General features: G+C 32.7%; 1 pseudogene; it reads right to left on the bottom strand.

Annotated features, from left to right (window-relative positions):
* Positions 1 to 5,435: 5,435 nt before the first annotated feature.
* Positions 5,436 to 7,341, bottom strand: LOC107030289 (annotated as a pseudogene).
* Positions 7,342 to 7,546: the final 205 nt, after the last annotated feature.

Here is a 7,546-nt window from a genome sequence, read left to right on the forward strand (position 1 = left end):
ACGTGACACTATCTCCTGGGCCCCACGTTGATCGAGAAGGTGTAAAAAAAACTTTGTATGATAGGCATTGTCATTCTTTTATCAAACAGTTTGAAGTTGGTGAGGCTAATCTCTTCGGACTAGACTTGATAAATGAAACTCTAGACAAGGTCAAGCAAATCAGGCAGAGGATGCTCACAGTTCGAAAAAGTTAAAACTCTTATGGGTATCATAGAAGAAAAGACTTAGGGGTCGTTTGGTACAATGATTAGTAACGTTGTGGTTAGTAATGCAAGTAATGCAGGAATTATTAATGAGGATATTAACAATGGATGACTTATATTATATCAATTATTTGGTTCATTGTTTTCTACCTAATGTTGTGTTTGGATTAAAACTCTAAAAAAAGTTTCATTTACCTTTATTTGAACTATGACCATCCTTAAGTTTAGCTCGTTGCTAACATCCTTAAATTTTAGAACTCTTAGAGTATGGTCGGCGGCAGTACTGGAACCGGGACTGCTAGATCGGTAGTTACCTGAACCGTCATGGAACCGGGATCCATCAACTGGAACCATACCGGAAGCGGGATGGACCGGTACCGGTAGTTCCGGAAGTTTTCCCTGTTTCCGTCCCGGTCCGCCAGGGAACCGGTACGAAACCGGACCGGATCGGACCGGTATGCGGGCGTTGATAAGTATTTTTTTTTTAAATTAATTTTTTTAAAAAAACAAATTAAAATAAATTAAAAATAATTTTTTTAAATTTAACAAATAATACTTTTCAAGTTAATTATTTATACTTTATAAACATCAAATTCTGAAAGTTTGAAAATCTTTAAATATTAAAGACTTAAAGTTTAAAGTTTGAAAGTTTGATAGTTTAAAAGTTTGAATATAATATATATTATATAAATTTGAAATTTTATATTTTTAGTAAAATTTCAAAGTTTTAAAGTATGCAAATTTAAATTTAACATTCAAATTTCTAAAGTTTGAAATTTTAAATTTTTGAACTTTTTAAATTTAAACTTTGAAAATTTAAAATTCAAACTTCTAAAATCTAAAGTTTGAATTTTAAATTTTCAAACTTTAAAAGTTATAAAAGTTTAAATATAACTTTTATAGTTTGAAAATTTAAAATTTCACAATAATAAAAACTCAATTTAATACGATAATAAAAAAAATTAAGGCGAATGGCCTCAACTTTTATTAATATTAATTTGATCATACAATGTGATTTACAAAAATACTAGTAGAGTATTAAAAGATCTAATCCACACAGCCACCTTTTAGAAAGGGTTTTGTTTGAATTAGATCTCGATTATCATACTCATACTAATAGTCGGTGCTACGATAGAGATCCTTTCTTAAATCATTTAACATTTCTATATTAACGTGATTAGAAATTAGTTGAATAGATAAATCTTCCATTGCTTCGATCCTGTCATCACGATAATCTTGCATTATTTCATCAACGTCACTTTGAAATTTGGTCGGTAGTGGTTCACGACCCAAATTTCTTCTCTCGGCAATAATCCAATCTCTAAATAATACCGATATCTCCAAGCTATCCGTTGCTAGTGAATGTCTATGATCTCAAATTTGAAACCTTGTTGCACTAAAAACGCCTTCCGAAGCTACTGACGACGCTTGAATAGCTAATATATCTCCAGCTACCAGTTGAAGTTTTGGAAATCCATTACCGTGATTGCTCCACCATGCTAGAACATCATCAGTAGGTTCTATATTTTGATTAAGATATGCATCAAAATCATTTCTATTATTGTGAGAAAGTTCAAAATAAAAATCTAAATAAGCATCGATATTATCTTTATTAAGTCTACTTCTAGAACTTTCAAGTTCAAGATCACTTGATAAATTTATATTAGAATTATATAAGTCATACAATTTTCTAGCTTCAAATTTTATGCTATCTTTAACTTATTGACAACTGGGATTTTTATCTAATTAACTATTAATATCCAATTTAAAATATATTTTATCAACCATCCTTGATGCACCTACATCTTTGTAACGAGGGTTTAACAAACAAGCGGTTAAATAAATTTGAGAAATTGGAAAATAATATTTTTTAAATTTCTCAAAACGTTTTTGAATAGTTTCTTGATATCTTGGTTTATTTTTAAATTTATTAAATTTAGAAGAAATCATACAAATATCATAAAAAACAGTACAAATTAATGGACTATAAAGTACATATATTCTTTTGGTAGTATTGTAAAAAAGTTTTTAAAAAAATCTATGAGTTCATTTATATCATGCCAATCACTATCATCGAGTCTATATGACATATATGAATTATGAGCATTCCAAACCATTTGTAAGGTTTTTCTATATCCATAAGCGACTACAAGCATTTCATATAAAGAATTCCATCTAGTAGACACTCTTTTTGAATTTTTTCTAGGTGGAAGATTATATTCAAAACAACGATTTTTAAAATCTCTACGCCTAGACTTAACTTGACATTTAAATATAAAATGACATGCATTTTCAACTTTTCTGCAACCATTATCTTACATTTGTATACCATCTCTAAAAATCAAATTATACATGTGTGCAGTACACCTAATATGATAATCATTACCATAAATAGAACAATGAGTAGTTTTTAACAATTCAACAACAACATTATTATTTGAAGCATTATCTAGGTTTATACTACTTATTTTATCACATATTCCATAACTTTGTAAAATATCTAAAATAAATTGAGCTATATAACAACCGTTTTTTTGCATCTCAGAACATTAATAACCTAAAATTCTTTTTTGCATAATACAATTTTCATCAATCCTATGTTCACTTACTGTCAAATAATCGTTACCGTTTATACTACGACCCATATCAGAGGTAATAGCTATTTTACAATTATTATAATAAAATAAACAACGAAGATATTAAAAATGTTGTGCTTGGTAATCAAATACAACCTTTTTTATTTTACTTCTAGCAAATCCTTTAAAATATTGATTATATACAATTTGAATATAATGTATTAAACCGAGATTTTCAGCAAAATTAAATGGCAAACCCATAACAACTATCATTTTAGCTAGTTCTTCAAGATCTTTTTCTCTACTATACGAACGGGGTAAACTAGAGCAAAAAACATTAGAAGGATTTAATTGTGTTTGTACCATGTTAGAGCTGCCTACTCCTACATTTTCAGGAAGGGGGGACTGTTCTTTTTAGCTTCGTCTACCGCTTTAGCATGCAATATTTTTTTACAACAAGACATTAAATGATTACTCAAATGTCCCGTGCCACAAAATTTACCAACAATTTTATGATTTAATGTATGTTTACATTTATTACAAATAGCTTGTGTTTTTTTCTTCATTTTGTGTCATAAATTGCCACACAACTGATTTTTTAGCACGTTCTACCTTAGGCCTAGGATGTACGGGGGGACCAGGGACAGAAAAATGAAAGGGAGCGGGATTAGGAACGGAACTAGGAGTACTAGTAGCCATAGGTGGCTCAGTTTCATCATCATCATCATCATCAAAAGTAGGCGTATCAATATAATCATCACTGTCATTATCATTATCATCATCTTAGGGCAATTCATCATAAAAATTACCAAACCGACATTTTAAATGTTCATGATAAGGATCTAATCCAGAATTACTATCAATATTAAAAACAATATCATTAGCATGTGTATAATCCTCCGTATTCATTTTTATTATAGTAGATTTTTTAGTTTTAGATCTAGAAGAACTACCGGTTTTTGGATTATCGGAGGATGTAAAGTTTAACATATTTCGAACATGCTCAATTGCACGATTTTTACCTTTTTCTTTTCGAAAAACAGTTTTATCAGAATCCATATTCAAATATTAAACGTGAGTAAATTATATATAATACAAAAAATATAATTTATATAAATAATTAATCACAAAATGAATAAAAATTTATTGCAATATAAATGAAATGTAAATTATAAGTTGGAACGAAGGTACCGAACATCTACTTAAAAAAGTAGACGTTTATGACCGCCGAAAGCGGATAGTGGAAATGAAAGTTGAATTTTGAAGTTCCAAATACAATTTTAAAAGACCAAAACGGCAAAACCAGAATTTCTGAATTTTAAGAGATTAGATATTAGAGAAGTAGAGAGCTGAGAGTTGAGAGAATAGAAGATGATCTTGTGAATTTGTGATTGAAAAGAATGAATGTTTAGGGGTATTTATAGGTAAAAGAAAAGGTTTAAAGTGTTATTTTTACAACTTTGGGGTATTAAAAAAGTTAAAGGGAGGGGGGTAGGGGGTGTAATTGGCTGAAAAAATTGGGAAAGAGCCGTTGGGGGCCCCACTAGCCGTTACCCAACGACTCTAAAACAGTCAATTTTTTTTTAAAAAAAATTACTTAACTGGACTGGACCGGACCGGGATTTACTGGAACCGGGACTCACCGATAAAACCCGGTTTTCGTCCTGTTACCTGTTCCAAAACCGGACATAACCGGTCCATACCGGGATAAGTCGGAACGGAATCGTACCGATAACGGAATGGGATGGACCGGACCGATAACGGACTGGGATGGACCGGACCGGTATCCGGGAGGTACCGTTGCCAGCCATATCTTAGAGTAGTGAATTTAATCATTTTTATTAGTGTAACGAGTAGTATTCTTTTTCCCTAAAATACCTATAAGAATTGTTTGGAACACTAGCTCCTAAGCACTGTTCATGATCCTAAATTGGATTTTGACATGAGAATACAAGGAAATAAATTTATATAAATGAGAATTCCACCAAGTAAAGGGTATATTTGCTCCACTAATCATTCAGAAGCAACAACAAATCTGCAAAATATATGGAGACAATATATAAAAGAAAAAGTCACATTAAAAGCTGAAAGGTAGTTATCACAAAATCCTCCACGGACCAGAGGACAAAAACAAATCAAACTTATAATGGTTCAATATCTATTTCTCATTGTTATAAAGCTTTACTCCTGTAAGATCATCAGAATCTTGTATTGCATTGTTATCATTATATTGTTCATCGTCATGTTCCTCAGCATCATCAACTAGCTATGCCTGGCGTTTTTATTCCTTCTTTTCATCAACATATCTTTTATTTTCTTCCCTTACAGCATCCGGGAATTGTTTACACGGTGAGAGGTCCCTGCAAGTTACACTTTTTTACGAAAAGTTACACCTCAACTTGCTCTTTTCCTATATTTCCAACCCAGATCAGCAGTTTTTCAATCTCTGTTAAAGATCAAAGAAACATAATCAACTAGATAATCAAAGTAATTGAACTAACCAGTAGTAGTAAAAACGAAGAATACAATACTGTGGAAGTATAAGGAATAAAAGTAAGAATGAGATATTTGACCTTCAACATGGGTTTGCGCTGAGACTTCTTCTTGGTTGCGCTATTAGTTGGTTCCAACTTGAACGTAGACCCCTCACTGTCATTCAATATTTTTTGTGCTTATTTCCTCCACTAGTTCCAGAGATCACTGGAGAAGAGTCATCATCATCTTTTGTGTCATAAAGTGGAAGATTATCCACGATATGTCTGCAGTAAGAAAGGCAGATTGAAATAAATATCCAACACATGTATTGTCAAACTCTGTCCACCAAGGCTTGGACACATTAAAAGAAATCACCGATTTTTATTGTCTCCATTGGGATATGAACCCGAGACATCAGGGAAATTCCTCACTTCATTGACCATTACATGTTTCTTACAAGGAGGAAACGAAAGGGAAGCTACTAGGTGTGAAACATAATAATGATAGCATTTAAGCTTTCCATTCCTATGATCCTGCACGTGGTACTGCAAAATGAACCTTACTACTGGTTTGACCAATCAATTGTTGGCAAGTCAAGTACGGAAACGTCAGTTCATTTTGTCCAAAAATATCATTTTCGGCCTATCTATTATTTGACAAACAAAAGAAGTGGGAGTAAGAATAAGGGAGGAGCAACTCTTCTCATACTTCGGCTTATGAGAAGATCTATTACTAAGCCGTTGCCGGTCACATTTATATATCTCACTGAGGTTTTAATGGAATCACTAATCAAGTTAACCGAACAATGATTACCTGTTATCCCCTTCTTCCATGACATTGCTGCACTCCTGAGCCAACTGCCAAGATAAAAAAGTGAACAAAAGAATAAGAAATGGGATTGGCAGACTCATATCTAATTTAGAAGTATCTATCATAAAATATTAATCTGTTTGTTGTCTAATTCTGGAAAAAAGGAAAAGTGAAATGTCGCTATAAAGGGCATTCTAGATATAACAATCCACAAGAAACATAAGTTGCCTTATATCCTTGAGATTTGGCACCCAAAAAAAGAGAACAGTTTGCAGCTCCACACAGACAATGAACAGGTGCACCACCATACAACTCAAGGTTATAGTTATATGAAAGCTCCAATGGATATATCTCTCTTTGCAAATATTCCTACCCTTGTATCCCCTAACACTATCCATTTCCTTGTTTCACAATTTGGTTGGCTGGAAAATTCAGGAACACATAGTATCATAGTACTATCATTCAACATCAGTTAACGGACTTAATTCAGTTTTCACCATTTCAATAACTAAAATTTCATAACTCACTATGAATTATTAATGAATCTTGCTAGACTTCCCTTCTTGGTAGCATCAATGAAATAATTCGCGTTCAGTGACATGATGTATGCGTTCTTTACATATGCACAAATCATATGAAATTATATAGTAGTGATCGATCAGTAGATGCATTGATAACAATCTCTATTGTCAATAACTTACTATGAGCTTCATAAGCCAGACACCTTTTCTTTGCTGCTTCAGATGATAGCACTTCTCCACAGTATTCCATGATGAACTGTCCAGCCTAACAATGTAAAGAGAGACGAAGAATTGGTTGATAATCCATAGAAAATAGTAATTAAGAATATTCAAGAGAAAATAGTTACTTCTCAAAGGCTTCCGATAAATTCCAGAGAAAATAGTAATTACGAGTAAGTAATAACTCGGCTGCTTCAGCAGAATTACCTTTATATTCTCATCAGCTGAAAGAACCCAACCACGCCCTTCAGTCCTAAACAATTTAGTTTTTGCATATTCACATTTCTGGAATCTCTGCGGACAGCAAGCAAACACTTCAAATCATGGCATTGAGTAGAATCTACCATTAGTTATTGACACAGTATCCTCAGTGAAGTAGATGAAATGATAAATTTATGTGAAGAAAGATTTTCAACAGTGAAAGAACTAAATGACAAGCAACAATTTTTCATTATTTTCATTTACAATGGAATAATTGAAGGGGAACCTCGGAGAAATGGTAAAATTATCTCCGTGTAGGTCACAGGTTCCAGCCATTGTAGCAGCCACTAATGCTAGCATCTACATCACACCTCTTGGGGTGCGTTCCTTCTAGGAACCCAACTAAAATCGGATGCTTTGTATACTGGGCTGTCCTTTAATACTGCTCGAACAAACCACGTTCAACCAAACAGAGATACCCAGCTCCTCAGCTGATTTGTTAGATTTTCACCTTGAGATCTAATGGTTCTTAACACGCTTC

The sequence above is a fragment of the Solanum pennellii genome, chromosome 9, assembly GCF_001406875.1.
Source record: "Solanum pennellii chromosome 9, SPENNV200".
NCBI classification, from domain to species: domain Eukaryota; kingdom Viridiplantae; phylum Streptophyta; class Magnoliopsida; order Solanales; family Solanaceae; genus Solanum; species Solanum pennellii.